The sequence below is a fragment of the Lissotriton helveticus genome, chromosome 9 (assembly GCF_964261635.1).
Source record: "Lissotriton helveticus chromosome 9, aLisHel1.1, whole genome shotgun sequence".
NCBI classification, from domain to species: domain Eukaryota; kingdom Metazoa; phylum Chordata; class Amphibia; order Caudata; family Salamandridae; genus Lissotriton; species Lissotriton helveticus.
In genome coordinates, this window is record NC_136070.1 from 225,091,419 (window position 1) to 225,103,637 (window position 12,219).

General features: G+C 47.4%; 1 protein-coding gene across 4 annotated transcripts in view; it reads left to right on the forward strand.

The window, feature by feature from the left end:
* The first annotated feature begins 11,299 nt into the window (after positions 1-11,299).
* The window catches only part of SEC23A (SEC23 homolog A, COPII component), an 891,592-nt gene continuing 890,672 nt past the window's right edge, over positions 11,300-12,219 (forward strand). For 2 of the 4 annotated variants that reach the window (XM_078659768.1, XM_078659769.1), the window contains exon 1: positions 11,300-11,518. The gene's annotated coding sequence lies outside the window, so the exon portion shown is untranslated. Of the gene's footprint in view, positions 11,602-12,219 lie in introns of all 4 variants that reach the window. The other 2 variants (XM_078659766.1, XM_078659767.1) reach the window with 2 other exon arrangements.

Genomic DNA, 12,219 nt, shown 5'->3' on the forward strand with positions numbered 1-12,219 from the left:
TGCTTCTCCCTTAATGTTAGATAATATTATTGTTGAGACCTGGTTGAAATTTTTAAGTAACTTCATACCTAAATTCAGAGCAGGTTCTGCCCCGTATTCGTTTTGAATCTGTTTCAGGACATCAGGTATTACCACCATAGACAGAACACCAGGGGCCAGATGTAGGTAGCCAAATAACGGTCAGTAACGGCCGATTTCGGCCGTTACCGACTGGTATTTGGCTTTTGACATGTAGGGGGCAGGAAACAGGCCATTTCGGTAATTTTACCGATTCGGTAAATATACCGGTCGGTAAATTTACCGACCGGTATTTTTACAGAATCGGTAAAATTGAGATGTAGGTGGGACTCTTCTGAGTCCCACAAGCCCTACAAATTCGGTATTTTACCATCAAGTTCAATTTGATGGTAAAATACCGATTCAGGTGTGCATGCACATGTGTGCATGCACACCTGTGCCATATGACAGGCAGACTTGCCCTTAGGGCAGGTATGCCTGCCACATGGCCCCGAACCTTTTTTGTGAGTGCTAGAGGGTGTCAAAGTGACACCCCCTGCACCCTTGTCAAATTCGGTATTTACCGATTCGGTAAATACCGACCGGTAATGCCCCATTCATTCCTATGGGCTTCAAAGCCCATAGGAATGAATGGGGCAATACCGGTCGGTATTTACCGAATCGGTAAATACAGATTTTTACCGATTCGGTAAAAGGAACATCTGGATGTTCCTACATCTCCCCCCCTTCTTATTTACCGATTCTTATTTACCGAATCGGTAAAATTCGGTAAATAAGAATCAGTAAATTAGTCCTACCTACATCTGGCCCCAGGTGTTTTAGTGTAGATAGCAGCAAAGACTGGGCCCCAAGTGGTGCAGTCTTCCAGATGTAGTGTTATCCCCATTGGTAAACAGATTGTTAGAATTCTGTTTCTCATAAGGGCTGGTATACGGAAATACCGCTTAGATTTGAGTAATTTTTTGAGCTACCAGAACGGAATCTGTTCACATTTTGTGGGCAATTTTCCCATGACTGTGTGTAAAGTCTGTGGTGTGATTTTTAGAGTATGCCCCTGGTGAGATGTTTGTTTTGGAATAACTAATGGTAGTTGGACTGTGAGAGTCTGCATGACATATTGAACCAATTGTCTATAAATTTTGATTAACTCTTTGAGTTGAGCCAGTAATTCTACATCTGACATGTCTTCAATGTCAGGATGTGGTATATAGCCCGCTAAAATTGGCCATGTTGCTCCTGGTCTACCTAGTGGACCAAGCCTGGTAATGTAATTTAAATGTTTTAGGGTGCCTTTAAACCAGAGAGCATGCACCTGGTATGTGAGTGGAATTTCAATATCGTCGAACACAATATATTCCTCAGGTGGTTCATCTTCTTTGTAGAAGTGAAACACATGTGTTACTGGATTTGATTCTGGTAATATTATCCATGAATAGAATACCTCTGCCTGGTGATATTCATGTGCCTCTATCACCAAAACTGCTCTACCACCTCTTGGTGTTAGGCCATGTTTTATAAGTTTTAGAGTGATGGCTCCCCTTAAATTTGGAGGAATGATTATAGCATTCTCATCGGTTTAATTAAAACCTGTATAGTTTAAAGCTACTTCGGCTTGGTCAGCCGCAGCTCCACCGGTATCGGTGTTATTGTCGTTATTAGACATTGTTTAATAAAAATTGCAGAGCAAGTTTCAAGGGAACAAAAATAAGGTGCACAATATTTTGGAACACTGTATCCTTCAACGTTGAACAAACCAAGAGCTAATACATAGGATTTTCGTCCTACTCAGCTTTGGCGGATATTATCCCTACCCACTCCAGACGTCTTATGGAGTTTTATGAGTAGGAGTCTCTGAGAAAAGCACGACTGAGTTACTTCAGTATCTAACGTTAATTTAGTGCTTTACCAAACCGTTGGGCGCCATGTATTGTAGTTCCTATATACCTGATAGGCTCTGCACTTTGGAATAATTATACACTATAGTTTTGACATAGGGCTGAGGTCAGTATGTCTCTATTGAGTACATTAAACTTAATTACGTGTGTGTGCCAGCTAACTCAGAGGTCACTAGAAACTTCTTGCATGAACAAGAAGGGATTCGTTTCTGACAACCGCATAAACATGACAACTTTGTTTCCCTTAGAATCGGAACAATCTCAGAATCGTGGAAACAATAGATAACCGTTTCACTCGTGCATGATTCGTTTCTACAGAGTTTACACAGAAATATGTAGATGGGCGTTTCAATAAAAAGGGTTTATTGAATAGTCTTATTTCTCATGCAAGAGATATGAACTGCTACAATCGTAAGACATAATGCGAAGTATAATACGTACAACGTTAGCAGTATGATTAAATTAAACTGCAATAGCATGGTCTGTAACTATGACATACATTCATAAAAATACATACATAAAAAACACAGGCTAAAATACTCATCTGGTGCTTCTAAAATAATCCTACCCCTGTGTACCTAATCTAAGTCTAGTACGAGGGAAGAAGTAGGTGCTGTTTAGCTATATTTTAGTTTAGCTATAGTTTAGATTAACTATAACTGTCAAGAGTCCCTCTAGGTTCTAGTCTGCTCCATACCTTAGAATGAGAGAGGTTGGAATCTCTTTTCCCGGGTCTCGATCTCTAACACCCCGCAAGGGGAGTCAGAAACACTGGAGCTGGATTCCCGGCGAGGAGGATGGCAGCGTCTGGTCAGTGCATCAGTTGGGGACTGGACTTCATTCCGAACTTGCCGTGGCAAACCGCGTTGTGCAGGTAGTCAGTCGAACCGTGGACTGAACCGTGATTTGCCATGGCAAGTGAAGGTATATTTATACCTTGAAGTTGTTTAGGAATGCCAGTATTGACGTAAAAGTCGGGCATAAGAACGTCATGAATGAACCCCTAAGGAATAGATGTTCAGGCATAATAAATGAGTTCTTGGAGAAATCAATATCCAAGCAAGGGGAAGTCCTAAAGGTCTGAGAGTCTGGTTTTCCAAGAACTCGTTGTGACGTAGATGAATGGTTGTCAGTAGCCATGCCTGTATTTGGTTAGCATGAGCAATGCCTAAATAAGGGCTGGATTTCTATGCCTAAATAAGGGCAATGTGAATTGTACCTATATAAGGGCATGAATCAGGAAATTCATACGGAATCTAAATTGACACTAAGCAGGGGGATGGGTCAGCAGCAGTGCAGCATCGGCTGCGTCCTGGTTCAGCAACCGGCCACCCTTGGTGCTTCTGGAAGGAATAGTATTTAGGTATGGGCTTCACATTTGTTTTGTAGTCTGAGCACATACGTGTCCCACAGCGTGGCAGTGTTGCTGCACCCTCTCACTCTACAGTCTTGCACTATGGCATCAACTTCAGCAGTCGCCCAATGGAGCACGACCCTGAGACAACCTCCAACTTCTAGGACATGGCTATTAGGGGACTGGGAAAAAACATTGCCAGATCAGCAAATTTGAGCGGACCTTTAGTGCGTTTTGAGAGCTCCGTTATTCCTAGCAAACAAAACATGGGATTGGGTGGAACACGCATCTCCATTATGTGTTCCATGACCTGCACCCAGCTCCGTGCCAATGGGGGGCACCAACATCTTGTGTACGTTGTTGGGTGCAATGTATGTACAATGTAAATAAAAGAATCTGGTAAATTTCTATCTCGTGTTTCGGGACACTTGTTTTACCCGCTCTAATTCCATCTCCCATTGTTTGTAAGTCAGGGCAGTGCCAAGGCTTTCCTCCCACCAGGGCTTTCACAACAACGACAGAGTGGCATCAACGGTCCGCAATGCTGCATAGAGAACCGTGACTGCTCTTCGGCCCGATCCATAGGTCAACACACACTGCAGTCCCTATGAAGGGCCACAGCCTCCTGGCCTGCTTTCCAAAGGTGTCTGAGTTCCAGCACTAGAGCATTATATGTCAAAAACTGGCCGGCATGTAGGTCATTGACGTCCTGCAAATCCTGGAAGGAGTGCAGGGTACCATCCTGATAAAGGTCACCTATGATTAACAGCTCCGCCTCCTGCCATGGCCCTGGATCATGGGCCCCTAGTAGGGCCTTCAAGCTGGGCATACACCAAATCGGAAGGTGCAGGGAATATGGCGGCAGTGCACCCCGTGGCTGGATATATCTATTCCAACAAACCATGGCAACCCGTGCCAGTTGGCTCAGGTCTCGGGGCAGACCACCAGGGGACAGCAACCAGTCCAGTAATCCAACATTTCCCAACTCTTCCCATACCGCCGCACCCTCTCCCATCTCATCACCTACCAACCAGTGTATTGGCTACGGCTGTTGCGCTGCCGCGAAATAATACTCCAGATCAGGAACTCCCTGGGTGCCCACCATCAATGGCCACTGCAAGTTGCGGATAGTGGTTTGCGGGCATCCCCACATATGAAGTCCGAGATCAAGCGCCGCAAGTTCCTCACATAGGCCAGCGTGGGAACCGTTGGCACCGCCGCAAAGAGATAGAGGAGCCGCAGCAGTATCAACATCTTCACGATGGAGGCATGACCCATGCGTGACAGGAGCAGGCGTGTCCAGAAATCCAGGGACCGCCTCACTGATGCGAGGGCCTTTCCGTGATTACCATCCAGGAGGTCACAGTCTGCATAATAAATCTGTACCCAAAATTAGCGAAACGTGTCCAACTGCCAAGGCATATGGTCATTTGTTTCAAATCTGCACACTTCATCCTTCGAAGAGGATATATGCAAGACTTCCCCTAATTCGCTTGCAGGCCCACCAAGTCGCTGAACTCGTCCAGCACGGCAAAATAAGCCAGGAGCCTCCTTTCTGGACTCTGCAGGTTCACGCAGTTACATCAGGACATCATACGCATAAAGCGATACCACGCGCCAACAGGGACCCACTGCTATACCCCATCTTGTGCCCTCCGCCAGTAGCCGACCGGCCAGTGGCTCCATAGCTAGGGCCAAAATCAATGGGGAGGGAGCTGGCCTGGCGCATTCCCCTGCCTATGTGGAATTGACAGAATATCAGACGGCCTGTCCGCACTCTGGCCCGGGGTGCTGTGTACAACAGTCTCACTCAACCCAGGAACTCGGGGCCCATCCGCAGGCCTTTAGGACGGCCATCAGGTACGGCCACTCAAGTTTGTCGAAGACCCTCTCGAAGTCCTGGGATACCGTCAACGGGAACCCCTCAGATCCCTCTACTGCCCCCATATTCTGGCAGAGCCGACGAATATTAGAAGTGGCTCTGTTGGGGATGAAACCACATTGGTCAGGATGCACCATAGTGGAGAACAACAGCAGCAGCCTGTTCGCAAGGGCCTTGCTCAAGATTTAATATTGACAATGGACGGAGAGAACCCACGTCTAGGGGATTACACCCGTCATTGGGCAGCACCACTATCAGAGCTTCCCGCAGGGATTCGGGCAACTTGCCATGCCGATGTGCCTCCTGGTAAACTGCAAGCAACTTGAGTGCAAGGTCATCAGGTATGCAGCTTAAAATTCAATCAGGAGCCTATCAGTTCCCAGAACCTTATTCCTAGCCATCTGGCTAATAGAGGTGAGGAGTTCCTTCACCTGCAGAAGTTGCTCAAGCTGCTGAAGTTTTAAAGGACTCAAGCGAGGAAGGGCAGCCCTTGCTATATATGTCCAGGGTGAGAAAGGGCAGGATAGGCCAGGGGAAAATGTAATTGTTCATAATACTGAGCAAAAGTCTCTCAGATGTTAGCTTGGGCATTCACCACCTCTCCATCTGGGGCACAAATTGCACCAATAACAGTTTGAGGCACTTCTGAGCACAGGAGCCACGGCAAAGTAGGGCCAGGCTTATCCCAGTCTGTATGCTGCCTTGTGAGGAACGCCCTGTAGTCGATGTTGTGCAGCTGGCGCGTTTCGTCTCTAAGCTGCCGCCTGCAACCGCGCACAGGCCTCAACCACAGTCACCACCTCCTGCTCAAGGACACGCACCTGAGTTTCCAGTGCCAGCAAGCTACAAAGGAGGGCCTAGCGCTCTATCCAGGAAGTCTTCATATAAAGGTCAAGCATAACGACCTTCATGGCTTCCCACTCCATGCCACTAGTCTCGGTCAAGCCATCTTTCTCTTCGAAGTAGCGTTGTAAGAGGGTTCCTAAAGTGTCCACTTATATCGGATCTAGTAAAGCCTCCGTAATTGCCATGTCAGGATCAGGGCCCTATACTCCCCCACTGGAATGTCACTGTCAATGGACTATGATGTGAGGTTGTTCGGCCTAAGTGTTCCGAATTATGCAGACAAGGACAAAAATCAGCATTATAGTGTGCACCTGGTGGCCAGGAGCATAGCCTGGGAATTCCACCTCACCTGAGTTTCCCAGGCGCCAGACATCCTGGAGGTGTGTGGTGGACGTCCCCAATTGAAAGTGTTTGGTCACCTGTAGGCCCTGTCCCAGGTAACAGGATACCGACCTGTCCAAGGAGGCACAATGAATACAATTAAAATCCCCTCCCCAAATGCATGGAGCTGGGGAGGAGGGTTCAACAAGCAAGGCCAGGGTTATTGTGTGCAAAAACTCACCCTGACGTGTATTAGGAGCATACAATGAAATAATAGAGAACCGGTGCCCGTCCAGCATCCCCTCCAGCAGGACATAACAGCTCTCTGGGTCTAAAACTGTTCTTTGCTGGACAAACTGAATACCCGGGGCAATCCAGATCAGGCTCCCCTTCGAAAGGCACAGTATCCTGTCCTAAAGAGTTGCCCACTCCAGCGTCCGGCTACCTTCGCCAGATGGGCAGAGGGATGTGTCTTATGTAGGCAAGCAACATGTGTGTGGCGGCGCCTGAGATAGGCATAGAACCTGTGTTGGTGCACCGGGGTTGACGTTCCCCTGATGTTCCATGTCAGTGCATTGTATTGGACACCCCCTTCCTGGGATCTGTGGACAGGTGACCCCCCTTATCCTCCCCTGCAAGTAGAGCTGAAGCTCCACCCCTTCTTCTCCTTGCTCAGGCCAGTCCTGGTAGTAAATGAAAAAACAACAGACCAAAACATTAACCAGAACACCCATTCCAATGGCTTGGATACCAACGGGTATACCGCTACAACAAGACCAAACAGTACATAATGTGGCTTAGGGCACCACCGCCTAGATGAGTCAGTCTATACAGAAGTCCCTGGGGATCAGGCCAAATGGCGACAAAGATTAAGTTTGCGACAGGCCAAAGCAACCCAGGTCCATCTGGGGAGCACCTCAAGTCCCACATCAAGCATATAACTGAGCACACCCATCATACTCCCATGTGGCATACAGCGACCCTAAAGTCCTCCCCCCACAACCCCGCACCTGCATCACTCACCAACCCAATGTATAATCAGGAGTCTTGCACCTGCCATTGGGGTGACCTCACCAATACACTTTAGTCCCCATCTGTGGACCCCAGTACGGGTACCGCCGAGACTGAGTCTTGGTCAGTATCTGGGGTCAGCACCTGGAAGCTATTGGCACTGTGCATGTAGACCTCAGCTGCAACCTGTACCCGTTCCAGGGTCATCTGCTCAGCAGAGGGCCATGAACAGGATCTCTGTGGTTTGCACTGTCGTTGTTTGGGGCGCCCCTCAGACCAGCTCGTAGATCTCCGACATCCGCGTTGTCCTGCTTCTGGAGGCCTCTGGTTCACAGCCAAGCCCAGGCCTCTGTGTCCTTCTGCCTCTTCTGCCCTGGCCTTGAGGTCACACGCCTCCGCTTACGCCATCTTCTGTTGCTCCTGGACAGCAGCCAAAAGAGGGCTGCATGGATGTCAGAGGGGATTAAGCTTCGTCTACTCTTTCTGCCAAGTTAGCCTGGTCTGCCTGCAGGAGTCCCGTTTCCATCCGAATGGCCCCGAGCTCAGTCTCCATAGTGGTCTTCGAGTCCTAGATAGCCTGCAATACCTTATCAAACATCCCGGTATGAAGTTCAAGCGTACTTTCCAGCTGATTGATTGGGTCTACTGCTGCAGGGGGCCCCCCGTCAACATATCCATGATGAACTTCTGGCGGGGTTAGGTGCCCTACTGCTCACCCTCTGCTAAGTTTGCGTCCCTCTATGACAAACCCCATAAAGCCTGGAGGTGTATGTATGGCACTAAGAATATCTTTCCTACATCTCCTGGGAACTACATATCCCCTTTGCACTCACAAATGCTATCCAATTGATGTCCTCGAGTTTTGATTGCAATCCAGCTATGTTCCATGAAAGGATAGTAAGCCTATCTGCCCCACCTTAGGTCTTATCACTGTCCACGGGCTTGCAAACGTTACCAGGAGACTGGGCTTTTTTTAAGTTAAAGGTGTGTTGGTGAAAATGTTCCACCTCTCGGCTTGGTTTTCTCGCAGTTGTTAAGAAGTGTGCCAACCATTGCCAGATGACTACATCAATTCAAGGAACAGGCCTTTTATTCTGGCTGATGGTAACTGTCCTAACAGCAGTAGATCTTGGTCACTGTCAAGGTTTTTGTGTTACCTAACATGCCTGGCTGGAGCCTATAACTGCCGTTGGGCCTTTTTGGAGGAAATTGTGGTTGTGGCTTGATACCATGCACAATTCTTTTTGATGATTGTGTACTATACCAGCTAGTTTTGATCTTCTTCTTTGCTGGAGCATATCCAGGCCTATCACATGGAGGAAATCTATATTATTGTTGATCAACTTAGGGGTGACTAGTGTATAGGACACTACTTTACTGTACTCTAATTGCCTCGCACGTTGTGATGTTCTGGCTACCCGGCTTTACTAGTTTTACATCATGCAATTTTAGCATAGAAATTGCAGGTGTAGCCCGGGACACCTCCAGCGGGTGCCAAAGGTTCAGTGGGGCTGGACACTCAGAGTCTGGAAAGAGGTTGATAGAGGTAAATTACATAGGTGGTGTCTCTAAAGATGGGAGAGGGGGTCCTTGAGGTGTTAATTCAGGAACTCAAGCTGATTGTACGCAAAATGGTGAGAACGCTTTTGCACAAGTATTTAATGCCGCTGAGCACAGAACACGGGCATCGCTGGGGCATGCAGTTCCTTGATCCATCATGCTTAAGGAAAGGAATGTACTGATATTATTGTCATAGGCACCTGCGATGTATAACCTATGTCATGATTTTGCTGCGATTCTGGAAATGTTAAACAAGAAATAAAAATGTCTTAAAAAAAATAAATCATGTTTGAGGAAGGGGTTACTTGCACAGCAATGTTGCTTGGGCTCACACCTGATGGAAGACATCTGGTTTCACTGCTCTTCCCTTTTAATGCACACCTTCAGACTATTTTGTTTCTCTTATCTTTGTTTTTCCTCCTTGGGGCCGCTTTCTGTTGTAGTATGTTCTTCACTTCTACATGCAACGCTGTTGAAGACTTGTGGGTATGTTCAGTTGATTTCCTAAATATTGGATATAGTCATTTTCCTTACAGCCTACTATAGGTTCTGCGAAAAGATAATTTAGATTTTTAATCTCTTCCTCATCCCTTTTTCTGTTTTTTGTTTGAGATCTCTTCTCATGCCTACTGTAAACTCAGTAGGCTGTAGTCAGGCCTTCTGCAACGTTCTTGCTAATTTTTTTCACAATAAAATGGAGGAGATATTTAACAGGTTTTCCACAAATAACCTAACTTACTAGGTGAACAATACTATTTCCCTCTTGATTTCAGGAAAAGCAACATTTAGGGGATTTAGCCACCTCACTGTAGAACAGGTAAAACAATTCAGCCTTACCATTACATCGGGATCCGCACTAGACCCATGTCCACCAGCAACGGTCCAATTAGTACCTGACATTGTCGCAGTTCATTTGACAAAGATTTTTAACGCTATGTTTATGTTAGGACTTTTTCCCAAACAGTGGAAAATGGCCTTGGTCTGTCCATCAATGAAAAAGTACAATCCAAATCCTTTATATCCCAATATCTATATTCCTATGTCTCAGCTACCTTTTCCAGCCAACAGTTGCCTCCTTCAGAGAAAAAAAACATCTTTTAGATGTTACACAGTGTGTATTTAGAAGTAGCCACAGCAAGGAAACCGCTTTAATCGTGGCCACTGAGGAAATCAGGAAAACGTTAAAAACGGGCGGCAGAGCAGTTCTTATCTTACTTAATTTGTCTGCAGCATTTGACACAGTCAATCATGATTTGTTGATTGACTGTCTAAGGAGCATTTGGATCAAAGATGCTGCCTTGGCCTTGCTTCATTCATTCCGCTCTGATTGTGTTCAATCGGTTGCTCTTAAGGAGTTTACATGGGTCCCTCAGGAGTCATAACTGAGCCTTACCCTGTTTAACAGTTATGTTACACCTTTGGCTAGTTTCTTTAAATCTATTGGTTTTTTTGGTATCATATGCTAACGATACACAGATTGTCGATTTGCTCTCTAGCAGCAATAACACAGGTGAGGCATTCTGGAACTGCATAAACGCAGTCAGCAATTGGATGAACGACAATTGTCAAACAAAATTCTGCTAAAACCTAAGACTTCTTATTCGGCAATAATGTTTCCTTCTGGTCTCCTTCATGGTGGCCCCAAGATCTAGGGACCCTTTCTATGCCTCTTAAGAAGATATACAAATCATTGCATTTAAGTGTGCTGAACAACTGTAGCAACAGGAATGAACCAGAACTACAATTCCCAGAATGCATGATGCTGGTAAATGAAAACCAACAGAAACACTGTGCCCTTGGTGACACTGAATTTTCTGCTAATCTCAATGAAACTTCCAAAATAGTCTTAACTACATATAGTCCACGCTCCCCAAACAACCCTTTTTGCGGTCTTTTCATTGCATTAAGCGAATTTCATGGGCAAACTGTATATAGTTCAGAAGTGGCCGCACTCCACCCTGTAGAAAAGTTCTGCTCAAAATAGATACTAGAATCCGATTTTGGCTACTTTGCACTCCATTCCAGCACCGAGTGTTTTTGAGTACACCACTCATTTCTGAACCCTAATGTGTAACCTTTCCTAACGCATTGTTTTTGAAGAGACTAGCTACATACAGGTCCAAACATTTCAGCTTGAAAAACCTGCGCCCCTCACCGCATTCCACAAATATTTCAAGGAAGCTGCGCAGCAGGACGACTGACAGACAAACCACAACAGTTCATGTTCTCTCCCATCAGCCGGCCGGTCATGATACTACGATTGGATAACGCTGGGTGTTGTTTACCTCCTCTGCCTCTAAATTTATCCGCCCCGTCTCTCACCCCCCTCTCGCACCCTATTTTTGGCAGCCCTCCCTGCCGCTGCCTCCGCCGCTGGAGGGGAGCTGTTCGCGTGCTGCCCTCTGCTCCCTTGACGTGGCACCGGCGGCCGCCATGTTGCAGCCGTGGCGTCATCCTGCGCGCTGAGTGGCTCGCGGTAGGACGACCCTCAAAGGCTCCTCGGATGGGAGGGGTGGCAACTTGTCTGTCTCTCTGAGGCTGATAGAGGCAGTTAACGGCGGGCGCTGGGCTGGCTGCGAGCTGTCACCGGGTGCGGGCGAGGAACAGGAGTTGTTGGGACGAGTGACCCGGGTATGAAGACTTCCTGTGGGTGTGAGCGTGAGGAGCGTTGTTTGTGACAGACATCGAGCTGGGCCGTCCCACACTTCAGGAAGGTAAAAGGGCAACTTGTCTGAGTAGTGAAAACTCTCAGCGGGGCTGACACGAGCCCAGGGCTCCTGCTCCACTTATAGCTACACCCCGAGCAGGGGGTGTTGAAATGCAGAGCCAAAGCGGGGGTTCTGTGGCGCCCCGAGAGCCGAAACTCGAACATAGCAACCGAGACAGCATATAAACGCATTAGCAAATGACAAGTGTATATTCTTTATTATAGCTCGCTTGTAGAATGACTGAAGTGTTTTACGTTTTCCCCCAAAATGTGTGCATGGAGCAACTTGGGGGGGGGGGTCTTCCTGCTGTGTGGCTAAATAATTGCAGTATTGGATGGAGGGGATCATTCCAGCAGTGAAAGGGGAGGTGGTGGAAAGGGCAGTGGAGTCTGGAGTCTTGTTTTATGATAAGGTGGGACTGGGTGCCGCGCACCTATGTGATCCACGGCTCCTCGTGGTGCAGCGGCATCGTGAGGCGTGGAGCAGGGTAAACTCCAGCTGCAGGTGACAAGGGACAGGCCGCTGTGGTCTAGTTGTAAAGATGGAAAGAGGTGATAGCGCTGGGATATGTCTGTGGTCACATAGCTGGCAGAGAGAGCACAGCAGCGCTGGGATCCACTGTCA